This window comes from Syngnathus scovelli, chromosome 8 (genome assembly GCF_024217435.2).
Source record: "Syngnathus scovelli strain Florida chromosome 8, RoL_Ssco_1.2, whole genome shotgun sequence".
In the NCBI taxonomy this organism is placed as follows: domain Eukaryota; kingdom Metazoa; phylum Chordata; class Actinopteri; order Syngnathiformes; family Syngnathidae; genus Syngnathus; species Syngnathus scovelli.
In genome coordinates, this window is record NC_090854.1 from 9,056,274 (window position 1) to 9,072,511 (window position 16,238).

General features: G+C 42.1%; 1 long non-coding RNA gene across 1 annotated transcript in view; it reads right to left on the reverse strand.

Moving 5' to 3' along the window:
• LOC125973430 (uncharacterized) overlaps nt 1-16,238 on the reverse strand; it is a 57,183-nt gene that overhangs the window by 37,930 nt on the left and 3,015 nt on the right. The window contains exon 2 of the long non-coding RNA XR_007483144.1: nt 7,089-7,164. This is a non-coding gene — a long non-coding RNA (uncharacterized lncRNA). The remainder of the gene's footprint in view (nt 1-7,088; nt 7,165-16,238) is intronic.

Sequence of the window (16,238 nt, forward strand, 5' to 3'; positions counted from 1 at the left end):
CCCTTTCTTGTACAAGGATTTTTTTTTTTTGTGCGCGCAGTTATGGTCCATCATTATTAAATGTCTCTCACTGGATGGGAGAAGCGCTTTATCAAAAACAGCCATTCATCAGGCGGCGAGCAAGACAGCTCACATCTGACCTCTGCGGCAATAATGCCGCATCAAGTAGGCCAACTACCTAGTTTAGTGGCAGAGCAGGGAGCAGGGGCCGGCTCCAAGATTAAGTGCGCTGTTTCAGGTTTTCATTCCCAGGGGCTCGGCCGGCTGATGTTGTATTGATTGCAAAAGTTTACCAGTAAGTATCACAAACAACAATAGCCAGGTCAACGATCGGTGATGCCTGAACCACTATTCCCGCCGGCGAGGCAGGGAGGGAGGGGAGGGGCTACATGTTGAGGACTAAAGCGCTGGCATCATCATAGCTGTGTGTACGGGTGCACGGGGGGCTCGCGTGAGCTGGGGGAAGCCAAGTGCACTACTGACATTTAGGAAAAGCGATATGTCAGTGTGAAATGAGCAGGCGTGAGATAATTGCGAGCCGTTGCATTATAAAAGGCTGCATCGACAACCTGTCCGAAGAGCTGGATCGTGCCCCTTTCATATGCTGCATTAAACGCTTTGCTAATTCTTTCAACGGGAAAGCGGAAAGACTATGAAATTATAAATACAAGTAATATTATTAATGTGAGTCAGCAGCCTGTTTTGCTAATTTCTTTCTATTTACCCAAACGCAAACAGAGTTGAGATTATTTTCCGAGGGCCACAACACTATCCATACATGAAAGTTGTGAGTGAAACAAGATTCACCCTGAGGCCATTTACGGCAGGCTTGAATGATGGCGCATCCTTGGCCCCGCACGGAGGACGGCACACAACGCTCCATCACGGCGCTACCGCACCATTAGCCGGCAACAGCTAGCCGCGCCAAAGCCCGCCTACACCGCTGCCCCTGAAGCTAATCGTGTGATTTGATGCAATGACAGGGTAATGACACAGATTGGTGGCGTGTTGGATGGTGGAGCCGGTAAACACGGGAGGATGGCGAGGCCCAGAGATGCAACATTAGCAAAAAGGTTAAGGTGGGTACCCAAGTACTCTCACAAGTGAAATCAGGATGAATGGGACTGCCGAGGGGTTCTTTTATGTCCTTGAGTAACTATATCTCACTTAATGAGGGACATTAGCCGCCATAAAACTACTCAGAAGTACAAGCCGTTAATTAATGCATCCGCATTACTACTGAACGAGAAAAACTGAGTTGTTGGACCCATTGGACCAAATATTAAAGATGCAATCTGTGGGCCTGAAATATTCAATGCCAAGCAACACCATAGTGTGCTACTAAAATTCCAAAGACGCTACAGGGGGAAACTTTGAATGGAAGACACTTTTAATTCAGGGTGGCGTTAAATACAATACTGTATAGTAAAAAAAAAAAAAATATATATATATATATATATACATACATATACATGTATATATATATATATATACATACATATACATGTACACATATATATATATATATATATATATATATATATATATATATATATATATATATATATACATATATATACACATATATATACATATATATATATACGTATATATACATATATATGTATATATGTATATATATATATACATACATATATATGCTCATTTCTATCTTTCATCCAGTTTTGTCTACTGAAAAACTGATAGCTTAATGCTAACATATAGTGTGATACGCCATAGACAGGCTAAAGAAATTTAAAAAAAATAACTGCTACCAAATATTTATTCTTATTATCCATTTTTTCTGTAAAAATATCTTTTTAGATGGCACCACAGCTTAAAATGCCTCACACTAACCAGTCGTTATGTGGACCGACTATAATCCTGGCTGTAATGCGTCCTCGTTAGCAAAGCACTGCTGGCCCACACCAGTCGCAACACCAGCAAGGCCTCAGGCACCACTGGAATTAATTACAGACAAAAGTGATGGTGTTTGCAATTGTCATGCCAAATTTATCACTCGCCACTTAACGCGCCTCATCTGAACTGATGCACACTCGCTGAATTGCCCCAGGGCATCTTATTCTTCCTCAGAGGGGTGGGGCGGATTCATTCCAGTGTGTGCGTGTGTGTGTGTGTGTGTGTGTGTGTGTGTGTGTGTGTGTGTGTGTGTGTGTGTGTGTGTGTGTGTGTGTGTGTGTGTACGGAGGGGTCTACATCTGTTGGGGGCCTGGCCAAATCCTGGGCTGGAGGCGGTGTGTTAACAATGCCCCCAGCAAATACAGCGCGGAGAAGTCTATGACAAATGGTAACACCCCCTCCCTTGTTCTCAACTGGGTTCGCGAGGTCTCCGGGGGGAAGTAGAAAGCCGATCTTGACAACTTTAATTCTGACATTTTTGTGATGATAATCCCTGATATGTTGGGATGGGATGTCTGTGGTTATTTGCCGCACACCAAAGTACGGCTGAATCGAAATCTTACTGACATTTGTCAATAGGACAGACTGTATAATATAAAATGTATGGTAATATAGTACAATATTATGTTACATGTACATCAGGTTTATATTGATGTTTATTTATAAATTTGTATTGCGCTAGGGTTTATATGTCAAACTATTATATATTGTTATATAAATTATTATACTACTATAAACTACTTCAAATTTGTTTTTGATTCTTGTTATTATAATTTATAAATCCATCTACAGTTAAATTCAGTTGCGGTTTTTTCCAAAGTATTGTATAAAATATTTTTTGACATGTTCACATTCCTCTGAGTGTAATTTACAATTACTCTTATTCAATGTTAATTTTTGCTATTGCGGTTATTACAATTACCGTATATTTCAGACGACAAGGTGCACTTAAATCCTTTAATTTTTTGAAAAATATAATTAGGTGCACCTTATATTGAAGTGAAGGTGAATAAAGTTTGACTCATTTGCTGCACTGGTTTGTTTCGTTGACTAAAAACGACCTTATAAGGCGGTGACTTGTAGTCCGAAAAAGTAAATATGAATAAGATAACTAAGCAATACTCATCTGCTTGTTTTGATACAAATCATCGCAATACATCAAGTCATGTCCTACAACATTTTTCTAATGTTTTGATTTTCCTCCACAAATAACAGCAAAGGTGCCATTTCCGACGGGTTCTTTTTAATGCTGCTGTTGATTTCCAAAGGTGTCCCACATGCGCACTTGAGCATAAGCCACTATTATCTTTCTGCTTGTGTAGCTAGAAAGCAAACAGCTCAGCTCAATAATAATGCATCTCAACAACAGAATAATGGCGGCGCCGGAGGACTCCTGCCTCCCTTTAAACAAATTTGCAGGTGCTTCCCGTTCAACGTACACTTCGGCAACAACCTTGTATCCACAAGTGCATAATGCCTCATCAGCACTGATCGGTTATCAATTAAAGCAAAAAGCATCTCGTTATATTAACGAATGGCTTCAGCTTGTAATGGCCCCGGTCTTATTGACGTGCCAAGCTGAGGGAGAGCAGAGCGCCTTTCGCAGCCGTGGAGAAAACTAAACAGGCAAAAAGGGAAGCTGAAGGACACGGCGGGCAAACGGGCGAGCTTACTCTCAGAGGGACTGCATTCATTGCGCCAATTGTCATGCAAGCCTTGTTGTAAGTAATAATGTGGCCTTTAATGACGGAATGATGGACCTGCCAAACACTGCTTATGCCTTTCTGCTGTCCCCGCCGCCCCCGCTTCTCACGTACCCATCTGGGACAAATTAGCATATCCTCATCAATTCACAGGCCACTTTAACATAATCCATATTTGTTGGATAAATTCTGCAGCAAGCAGCGGTCATATGACACTATGACACACTTCCAAGGGCCTGAGTCGTGGAAAGCATGCTTGGCCAGCTGAGCAATTCAGGAATGTAAAATAGCGAGGCATGGAGCCCCCCCACCATTCCCTCCCCCTCCCCCACCTGAAGGGGACAAATCCCTTTTGGCCAGACATCTCCAGACTGTTACCTGGCTATTCCTCCACAACAGCACTTTGGTTTTTAGTCTAAGCATTCAGAAAAAGAAAAAAAAAAAACAGCCGATCTGCTGTCATGGCTGACTTCACTTATCAGAAACTAACATTGTATTTTGATTTACATTTGTATTGCTCGCAATCAAACTACACTTGTCCGTTTTGTACTCATTACATATAATTATCCGTTTATTTTACGGCAGGTTATATGAATAGTTACAAAAGCTTGCATCACCGCTTCCCGATTCAAATTGTTTGTTGAAATGGCGAGTCGTAAATGGAGTCAAGGGGAATATACTCCTGATTGCTTGTGTATGGCTCAACTAATGAGACGTTCCTCAAGAGCTACACAATCTTTATTTAAATGACTTTTCCCCAGGACAAATATCTTGACATTTATTTGTCCGGTCATGTGTCTCAAACGGTTTATGACAAAATAAAGCAAAAGGTGAATCAATCAGCGAAGCCAATATGGCCAAAACAAATATTAATCCTTGTTAAACATTTTATTGATGGAGTAGTTGGAATTCTAGCGTGTCCTTATAGATCCTTCAGCCACTGAAAGCCTTCATCACACTGACGCCTTCTGAGATATAATCGCACAGAATTTTTATTTTTTTTCCATTTCAAGCCGTCCTGTCAAGGAGAAAGTAAAGCTCTCGGGATCATGGCAGGCAGCAGTCACACAGCTCGCAGTGGACCTGATGCTTCTCAACGAGGCTGGATTCTACAAAACGCGGTTAAATACAAATCCTCGCGGTAGCCGAGGATGCGGGAGGCCGCTGCATGAATTCATCAAGGCGTGCTGACTTCTTGTATGTAAACACAAACGTCTGGTATGTTGATCTGGAATCTGGCTTGATATTGTTTCTTGAGCTACAAGGATTCACAGGCCAGCCAAGTCACAGACAAAAATACTATCTGACCTCACGTACGACATTTTGTTGTTTGAAAATGAAAAACTAGATTTGCATACAATTATTCGATTAATCGGAAGATTAATTGGAAGAATAATCGTCCGGCTGTGAAAATATTGCTTAATTTAGAGGGGCATATTGATTTCAGAGTTTAATTTGTTACATGACCAAAGTCGTAAGTCAATTTACTTGTATATGAAATCAATATTTTGAAATATGGCCGATTCGTCGAATGTGATTGTCCAGGCTTGAGGATTCTTTTTTTTTCGGTAGTTGCCTGCAATTGTGCATATTTTGTATTTGTCTGTTCACCTTGTTCAATAAATAGCTGAAAAATAACAACAATCGTGGTTCTCATTTTTTATCTCCACTTCAATCAATGGCTGCGATTTCGACGGCACTATTGGGCTTGTATAAATCAAAGAATAAATATATAAATTAATTTATCAAGCGTTGGCTCGCCGGATACAAGCGGCCGAAATGAGTTTTCTCCGCAGGATGTCCGGGCTCTCCCTTAGAGATAGGGTGAGAAGCTCGGTCATCCGGGAGAGACTCGGAGTAGAGTCGCTACTCCTCCACGTTGAGAGGAGCCAGATGAGGTGGCTCGGGCATCTTATCAGGATGCCTCCTGGACGCCTCCCTGGGGAGGTGTTCCGGGCATGTCCCACCGGTAGGAGACCCCGGGGACGACCCAGGACGCGCTGGAGAGACTATGTCTCTCAGCTGGCCTGGGAACGCCTTGGGATCCCCCGGGATGAGCTGGATGAAGTGGCTGGGGAGAGGGAAGTCTGGGAGTCCCTCCTGAAGCTGTTGCCCCCGCGACCCGACCCCGGATAAGCGGAAGAAGATGGATGGATGGATGGATGGATGGCTCGCAACTTTAAAAAAAAAAATAAAAAATTGATGGCGCTGGAAAATAGTCCTTCCACATCATCAGCTCGTTTGAACTCCATCAACTATGACCAAGCAGCGGGTTCACATGGACTCCAACATGGAACACATGTCCGCCCGCAACACAACGAGGGGCGAAGTAACGACTCCCAAACATCCCGATGATGGAGGGGCAGGTGTCACGCGAGCGAGCGCTGTGAATATAACACAACGTTCAGCTGTGCGCCAAAACCTCACAAAGGGCTGTAAAGCGCCGCTTGATCGCCCAAGCAAAATTACTGTGTCAATCTATCTAGATTTAGGAAAATGTTTGTCTTCAGCTCTCATTTAAGGAAGAATTAAATCAGCGAGCCTTTCAAGCAACACACACACACAGGCACATTTGCGTGTTTTGGGAGCAAGTCCAAGCCTTTGCCCTTGTAAACACAAAGCCCTCTTGTGACTCGGAGAGAGGCCTCAGTTGGGCAGACAGCAGAGGGACTTAACAAAGCTAATTAGAAGAGGCTGACATGTTCAAGTGAGCTGCTGCTCGCGCGTCAGCTCCATCACATATGTTTCCTTTGTGGCGGCTCAAGTGGCTCCTTTGTTTGGGGAATTGATAGCGTTTCGCTCCACCATCCCTTTGGGCGGAGGCACTGACCTACGGAGGCCCCGGCAGCGAGACGAAGCTCTTTCTCGCCTCCCCGTTGCCGGCCCGCCAACGGCTCCAGCTGTCCCGTTCCTTCTCAAATCGTACCGGACGCGCGGCAAGATGGGCAACACCTGTATAAAGAGTGAACCCCCTCCCCCTCCTCCCCCCTTTGCCCAGACACCTCCGAGCAGCCTGCCCACCTGCTACCGAGCTCTCTGGGCCCTGCGGCTTAAACGCTCATTTTGTGCCTCTCAGCACGGGACTTATTGATATAAATAGCTGTGCACAAAGTGCAGACTCTGTTTTCTCTTGGTCTGATGCAGAGGGTGTGTGTATGCAAGTGTGTGTGTGTGTGTGTGTGTGTGTGTGTGTGTGTGTGTGTGTGTGCGTGTGTGTGTGTGTGTGATTATACTCTATGGAGGCCTCTTTCAGGTGGGGATGAAATATGAGCAGTTTGGACACTGGTTAAATGTCAATCTCTGCTAGACTTACTGAAAATGATTATTGTACATTTCACACAGATTGAAAGGGACAACAATACTCCGGCGCTGGTCTTAAACAAGGATTCGATAACTAATATGTCGCCGCAATATGCTGCGCATTAAGCATTACAGATGCTACAATAGATTTAATGATGACCTTACCATTCGTCTTGATTTAGCGTGTCCTTCCTCTCCGCCCAAGGCAAGCTTTGTCCTTGAATAAGATCTCCAATAGAAGCTCCAAAAAAAAAAAAAAAAGCAAAGAAATGCATGTTAATCGTAATTTGACAAATAACACTTCACTCAGATGAATTATTTGTGTTTACTAGACGTAAACGGTACGGTGGCACATTTAAACCCGAAACAAAGTTTGGGTCGGGAAAATAAAGTCCATCTCTTTCATTCACCTCGGCCTGTTTGGCAACAGATTAATTGTCACCCATTAAGATGACAAGACAATTTGTGGAGTAGCTGAGTGTAAATAAATACGCTGAGGAGAAGATAATACATCAGGCTGCTGACCGGGCTTTTCCATTACAGCAGCACATTTGTTTCCATACACGGTAGAGGCGAGCGAGCGAATGGCGCCTTTCCTTCATGAGGTACAAGCGTAACTATCTTGAGGAAAATAAGGACTCCGTGACATTAACTTTCATTACAAAAGTCATCTCGCCTGCCAGACGAGAAAGGGGGGGCCTGCTCACTTTGCAGGAGAAGACGTAATACAGAACCCCGCGCAGGTAACAATCGTCTTGTCTCCATTATAGCACGATAAAACTGCAGCAATAATAAGACCCTCACGGCTCCAGACGCTAGCATGGTAAAACTTCAGCCTGCATTGATTTTCCAGCAAAACATAACCATTACAAATATTATACAGAGTGAGTTTTGGATGAGACTTTAGATATATTCTGAATCTATATGGATTCTCAAAGTGTGGTTTGCAAAGCACTTAATACCACAAAAGGAAGTACGGTACCAAAACAATCGCTAAATTTGATTTGAATTACGTTAGAGTGGATTAGTGAAGAGAAGAATATATTTGAAAGTATTTTTCGGGGCTAACTTCCACAAATCTGTAACAATATCCACAAGCATATATTCTTTCTCCTCAGCAAAGAATGACTAAGGAGCATTTCTGGGCTGTACTGCCCCCTGGAGGCCAATGCATACACACCACAAGGATCACCACAATGTTCATTGAACTGAAGCAAAAAGTTATTAAAGCAGTAAAAGTTATTTACATTTAATTATGTATCATGTTACAGTAGTTTAAAGTAATATCAACTGTAATTTAAGAAAAAAAACATATTTTTGATGAAGAAAAGGTGTTTCTGGGTAAAAAGCTCCTCCTCAATATAAAAGTTTGAGAACCGCAGCACTAAACGATTTCCAGGGGGTGATGAAGGGAAGAAAAGAAAAGCACACCCAGTGCGGCCGCATTGATTCGGCAGTAATTGATCTGATGGGTCCTTGTGATAATTGACAATTATCCCTGATTACCAGACAGGGGCTTAAAATCCGTTGAAGAAAATGACCGGCATTACGCGACGCTGTACGACAGGCTGAACAAAGATAAATCAATAAAGCTCAGAAAGAACAAGGAGACAAGACTACATATGGTGCTCTGTCAATAAAGGCCACGCAGTTCATAGTCAACATAATCCAACGCACAACAAGAGACTGTAATGAGCGCGCTAATCATTTAAGATTAGAACACAAGCCAGTTCGTTGCAAATGGAAGCCAGGGCATTCATCCGCCGCAAAAGTGCCACGTCTGCACGCGTGTCCCTGAGTGTCTATATTTCTCCATTACTACATTGCCCCCCCCCGGCTGATTGCTCCTCTTGATTCCATCAGACAGATGCAACTCATTGCGGCTTAATAAATATAAAGGCCCCGGGGATCTCAGCTAAACAGTTCTATTAAGTTGAATACACGTCGGCCAATATATAAGCAGCCTGACCCCGGGCAGAAAGGTCAAGTGTGACACGGGTGTTTACGCCGAGAAAACAAAAAAGTATCGTTTTATCCAACGTCGCCGTACGTGAGCGATGGATAGCGAAAAGCGCTAATCTACCTCTACAATGTTTAATAAGCACATCAAAAGATGGAGGCGGAAACATTTCCATGCTTGCCGAGCATATTAAAGAGTCACGGCATTAAACAGCATTGATGAACTGTTTGCTTATGCCGTAATAATTAACTTACATTACATTACTTTGTGTGATTACTTTCTTAATTGGCTGAATTATGCATCAATTTAATATCTAATAAGCAGTCTCAGACAGTGTTGAGACACAAATTGCGCGTAGTTTCCCCAGCTTTAATTAAACACTCCAGAATAAATGAAACGATGTGGGATGGATGTCTGGCGGTGATTTCCTGGGTGCTTAAATATGCTATTTATTACGAAGGCGTATAAAAATTCACTTTCTCCTCAGGAAAGCAAACCACAAGATGCTAATTATGGGGATGCAAGTTGCGTTTTACAGAAACGGAGACTAATAAATTTGCTGCGTGGGACTCGTTATTATATAATACAAATACATTACTTTGCCATTTTTCAAGTTTCAAATTTGGTGTGCAGAGCAAAATAAGGCCCCTGAAGATTAGTTTACTTACATAGCACAACGTGATTTTTGTTGTTGTTATTATGTTGAGTTGAGGAATGAGTGTGCTGGCACAATAAGTGAGGGTTCTTTGCAAGTATTCAAATTACTCAATTAAACGCAGCGATTAAATATGGCCAACTTGGGCAAGTGCTGAAAGAGAGACCTTGTCATGAATATCAATTTTAGAGGGATGATTAACCGTATGTTTGGATTATTTTTTTGCTTGGCGTGCAGATACTGTACATCACACTTCAATACTAGCTGGTCATACAGTAATTTACTATTCTGTCCAAAACATTTACTTACAACAAAATGTAATTGGCATTTTTTTTCCCACAGGAAATTTACGTCTCAGTTAAAAAAAAAAAATAGTAATATCAAAAACCAATAAATCATATAACGTAAAGAGATAAGTAATTATTGACGTGAAAATTATTTTAATTGTTGAAAATAAATGTTAAAAAGGGTAGCTGGAACAGAGTTACGCAAATATTCAGTGCAAATCTGTTAAGTTCACTTCTGAAATGATCTCCAAGAATAGACAAAAATCGACGGCAGCACGAGGATGTTTTGCAGACCTCGTGATCGTTTCCGTCTGTCACTCCCATTTTACTTTTTTACGTCTGACCAGACTTGTCATGTCCACTATCGTTCTTCTATTGCTTTTGGCATGCGGTTTTGCGTAAGCGTTAATTCTTTGCTCGCCCTCCCATCAACGAGACATCACCTCACCGACTTGATATTATACGAGCTGGTGTACGGGATCTTCATAACGCAGTCAATTCTGCATCTCATTTGATTAACCGCATTAAAAACAAGCACTTGAGGATTTGCGAATCTACAAGATCGGCTACTGAATAATCGCATGATGAATATTTGAAATGTTTTCTTGTTACCTTGAAGTATTCGACATGTGTCAGGATTAGTTAACCCGGGCGCACTTAATAATGTTTCAGGACTAATCAGCGAACGAAACGCCGAAAGCAAAGCCAGAAGGCACCTCTGGTGAATTTTCACACATAACATACAAATTCATTTCGAAAGAGTTAGCCTCAAAGCGGGAAGACGGCCATTTATCATAGCGCGAGCCATGAATCAAGTCACACGGTAAAAATCGAACATCGATTCGCCTTATTCCCTTGTTCTTCCATCTGAGCCACATAATGATCATTAAAGTGACCACAGCGTGTCCAAAAAATGGATTTAGAATACACTGAGCTCAGCTTGAAACAAGACTGGAGGTGGCGCAGATGGGACTTTAACCAAAAACAAACAACAAAAAAAACCAATTATTTTGTGTTATCTCAGTACCGAGAAAGGATGGGCTCGGGACCTCTTGGCTCGAGTCCATCTCGATGCCGCGTGCACGTGGTCCTAGCTTAGATGAGCGTGCTTTAATGGGACTGCTTAGCCTCATCATGACCCAATGAGTGCCGGCTGTGAAGCGGACGTGCTGGGGTGGATGTGTTCCCAGCAGGGAGAGCGTGTCTTATGAAGGTCACAACTGCGGCCGTCGGGGCGAACTCTGGAGAGGCTAACAAGCCACATGGTTGCGACCCGCTTAAGCTCAAAGCCGGAATCCCCCAAACACACAAAAATAAAAAAAATCTGCCACTTCCAATTACAAAGCAGGGTCAACGTCATCAAGATGGATTCTAATTGAGAAGCGGAGTATTTTGAAAAGCAATTCGGAACGTGGAGCAAAATGGGAAATTAGCCTCGATGGAATTTGAGTCCAGAGAGTGTGTGTGTTGTGTGTGTTGTGTGTGTGACGGTGACAGCGTCGGCTAGCATTGCGCTCGCCTAATGGACAATGTAGCATTAATTCAGCTTCAGATGAACAGGCAGGGCGGCCGAATCACAAATGAGGAGGGGGCCCAAGGTGTATGAATTATGCATATTACATTACCATAACCCGACTACACACTACACAGCTAAACAATGGCGTGTAAATTGGACTTCGGCCGAGATATTGAACAATTTCCAACATGCTTCCAGCTCTATCTTGCTCGTAAAATTGTATTTCACTTTCCCCCCGTACAAGATTTGTACGTCCGGCCGTAACGCTATGTAAACAAGTCAGCGATAATTGAAAAGAAAGTCTCTTGACTGCTTTCCTTTCGAGCTATCATTCAAAGAGAAAGAAGGGAATTTGCTTCAATGGAAAGCCAGGAATTACTTTTTCCATTGATTTTCCTTCAGACATTAAAGGCACATAAATGAAACGGAGCAATTTCGTTTGGCGGCTGGTGAAATTGTGCTCAAGCAAAACATGTCAGAAACTATTATATGTAATCATGCTGCACTTATTAATCCCAAGGAAATCCGATGAATGGAATTTCACCGCTGCTACGATGCAATTTTTTCGTTTCGCCGGCGACACATTCACACTTGCAATCAATAGACCTGCAACATTTATTTACAAATATTTGTACGCTAACCAAATATGAAAACAGAGCAGTGCGCTCGAATGTTGTACACAAGCAGTATGGTGAAGGGAATTATACAAGAGGGATGATGGATATTTTTTAAATTTTGGTTTCTTTACGCAATTGTTCAAATGCCATGTTTTTATAATAATGGAAAAATTGACATTTATATATATATATATTTAGGAAGATGTTTCAAAACAACTGAAAAAAGAGTGATTGCATAAGTCTGCACACCCTCTTATCTGTGATCTGATTGTACTCTGAACGAAATCAGTCAAACTACTTTTCATGTGAGTTACAAAATGGCTGCTGATTAACCCCCCAAAAAACTTCAAATGTTATGGTCTGCTTTTTCTGTTTTTTTGCTTCCTTTGAGAATCCTTACAATGTCTTTTTTTTTATCACAAAAACCTGACATTTGAGCAGGGATTAAGTAGACTTTAGTGGCATATATACATGAATGTTTTTTCTTGTACAAAGTTCAAGGTATTGACCTTTTGTTTTTCTGCATCCAGGAGTACTTTGGAAGAACAAGAACACTTCTTCGACACCACTTAAAAGTAAACGCAGCTCCCTGAAACAAGATGACGGCATAAAAGTATTCCTTTGTATTTTTTCCTTGGCAATATATTTAATGCTGAAAGTGCAACTCTTATTCGGAGATGATATCTACAACTCAGCTTGCGCTAGCGCCTCGCTATAAAACAGTATGCGGCGTCGCTAACTGCCTCGCGTAATCATTAGCTAGCATCTTATTGCCGCTGTGGCTTTTAAAGCCTCCTCGGAAAACACCCGATCTTTTATTAAAACTTTAGGAGTGCCTCACCCAGCCCTTCTTTTCCAGCGAAGGTTGGTTGGGGGGGGCAAAGGAGGAGTGGGACAAATTAGTGTTGACAGTAGACACTTAAAGCAGGAAAATCACAGGCCCACTGGGAGGCGGGAGCCACATGGGGCTCGGCGCTTGTGTAAAGCACACTCCAGATTTCACTTGAGATGCAGTCACCTTTTAACAGAGCGGGGGGGAATGTCAAAAGAGCCTCTTGAATGAGCCAATAAAGCCACTAAAAGGGGAGGATTAACCAGCTGATATCAAGGACAGCGGTTTGTTTGGGAAGCGGACGCCCCCTTTTCAACACACTGGGCGGAGGAGGAACATTTGCTTTTCTAAGCACGCCACTGCCCCGGCCAAAATTGTATTGACGTCTTAATTCCTATTGTGCTCGCAGCAGTGTTATCCAAATGCCGCTCGTGTTAACATGTAAGTGACGAGCTGAATTGCTTTCTCCTGACCTCGGCTTTTGACGGAGCAGGAGCCCCCCTTTGGCCTCCTTTGCCATGGTTGCCTTTATGGCCCATTCATCAGAGCGCGCCGCCGGTCCAAGTGAAACGCCGGCGCACAATATGAAACACTTAATTACAAGACATCAGGGGCTTTCAATCTCCTCTTAATTTCCCAGCAGCTGTGATGAAAAAGCCTTTATCCAATTAAAGTGTCAAAACACGACCTGACAATGTCACGGCCTACTGGCGAGCCCGTCGACGGCAGATAAAAGGCAAGGCTTAAAATAGATGTATGTGAGCTAGATGGACGCCATTGAATTTTGACTCGCAAGCCTGGACAGGGCACTATTGCCTTGTTATTTTGGTACCTTGTTTCTTTAAAAAAATTAAATCAATGAAAATTCAATTTTGCTAAATTTTTCTTCCCAAAAAACAAATCACATATTTATTTTACTTTCGTTCCACGGAGATGACAAAAATTGTTAAAACTCAAACAAAAATGCTGGAGAGTACTTTTGTCAAATCTCCATAAACAGGGCACAATTTCAAATATGCAAATCAACAACAAAGGGTCACACCGTATAAAATCTTGCCAAGGTGCCACATCAGGTTCACGGTATTATTTGCTCCTGATGCATTCTCAACGTGTCCTGGTGTAGTTACAAGGCATTCAAGGTGAAACTTTGATCTAGCAAGAGAGATTTATTTAGCGCTGTCAGCTACTAAGAATTGTTAGTTTATCAGCGCCGGGCGTCACGTGACGTCCGACGGCTTCCCATGTAAGTTATCGTAGCGTCGAGACGGCAGCAGGTAGTTTTCGGAACGCTTTATTTTGTCGTCTGATGTAGTGCTGCCTCGGTTACGGCGACGCTAAACCCCTGGTGATAAATCAAACAAGAGGCGGCTGCCTCTGATAACTCAATAAGCACCTGGACTCCTCCTAACATCTCACACCTGCACTTCTCCGAAGAGCGTCTTGCTTCTCGGGCTGCACTTGGGGGCTTGATGCACCTGCCTGGTGGATCCCAGAAGCAAAGGCAGCTGGGAGAGGAGCGTCATGCATGCTTAATTAGGACGAAGGTAAACTAGGCACAGTGTCGAGGATTGGATCGTAAAAAAATCTTGCATTTGTTTGGCAATGCAGAATTCTTATTTTTTTCATATTATTAACTTGATTTAATGAGCATATTTAACAAGAGGTTGGTGAGAAAGATATTTTTTTGGTCAATATAGTACACTCGAGCCAATCGATGACATATATTCCGATGAGCCAGTGTCAAGTGTTTAGTTTAAAAAAAAATAATCATATCCTGATTCTTAAAACCCAAAGGCATTTATTAAATGATAGAAAGGAAGGGATTCCTGATTTTCCAACATCAGCATTTTTGTTAAAGCGTTGGTTTATTTGCAGCATTTGCTAAGCGGCTGGTTTCAGCGCATGTTTTAAATCTATACTAGTGATTTTGCAAGTCTTTGCCACTGTAGTAGTTGATAATTGAAAAAAGGCTGCGGATAAACTCCAAAGTTGCAAGAGCACATTTTACTGGAATTAAAGAAAAATGGTGAGAGGCAACTTTTTTTTTTAGTTTAAAATAAATCCTGGACATTTGTATTTTTCGGTCCTATTTTAAATCCATCAAGCAGGAGGATAATGTGTTACAGGCCTTTCAAAATAAAGCTCTTCTGCTTCATTTTTGGCAACAGAATGTGGCCATAACACAAACACTTTTTTTTTTTTTTGTTAACAGTTCAACCTTGGTGAAGGACTACCCGCTTTACATCCAATTGTGAGTCGAGGTCTTCCATTGCCAAGGAGGCTCCGAAGCCCATAACAAAGTAAGAAGCGGCATGAGAACTCAAAAATGTCCTTCTATAATGAAAGTATTCACGGAAAGATGAAATTTGAGTGCTGACTAAATGTGTAGCTCCGGGCAAAATCAACAGCGTCTGACCCCTTGACAGCTAACAACAAGTCAAACTTTCGCCGCTTCTCTTTTTCAGTCAGCACTGAGGGAATGAAGTGCATCGATTGCTGGCGATTATTAACTAGACTGAGATAAGCCCTCTCCTTATTATGCAGATTACCGAGGCTCCCCGCTCCAGCATGTTGTACAGATGCACGGGAGCAGATGCTCTTACAGATGGCGGGTACACGGATCTATCATTGTCTCCACTTCAATTGTTTGAGGGACAACAGAACTGCATCAAAGCGCGATCCGACTGCAATGAATGAAAGGAAAACAATCAGGCAAATTTATACACCCGAGGCCGCCGAATGGAAAGGAGCGTGAAGCCGAAGTTGCTTCATCCATACGAGCGTGGTGTGGCCCAGTCATGTATACTGCGCCCAAATCTGTTGGATGCAGCGCCGTGCGCCAGACATATGTTGCTCGTTCGTTAACAACTGCAAATTAATTCTGTATTAATTCAAATGCAAGAGTGAATGGTGAAATTAACGATGTTGGTCAACCCCCACTCTTTTCTTTCTTTTTTTATTTAAATTAACATACATATATATATATATATATATATATATATATATATATATATATATATATATATATATATATATATATATATATATGTATATATATTTTTTTTTTTCCTGTGATTTTTTTTTTTTCCAACTGATGCTTACGACAGGATGGACATGTTAAACTACACTCCAGAGAAATTACACACCCACTTTACAAAACGAGAAGGTCACACGCAGACTTGTAAATCACGATGGAAGTCGAGCACTTGCAAGAGGGAACTTAAGGAGAGAACAATGCACAAATCTGGTGGACAAGATAAGAAGCTGAGGAGGCTAAATGCTAAACGTACAGTACGCAAGACAAAGGTTTTTTTTTTTTTTTTTGCTTTCAGGCAGCAGGAACAATCGCAACACCGGCTCGCTTTGGTTTTTGCTGCATTTATTTAGCTTGAAGTCAAACATTGATTACAAGGCGTCAACTCCCTGAGCAACACAATAAATATTTCTC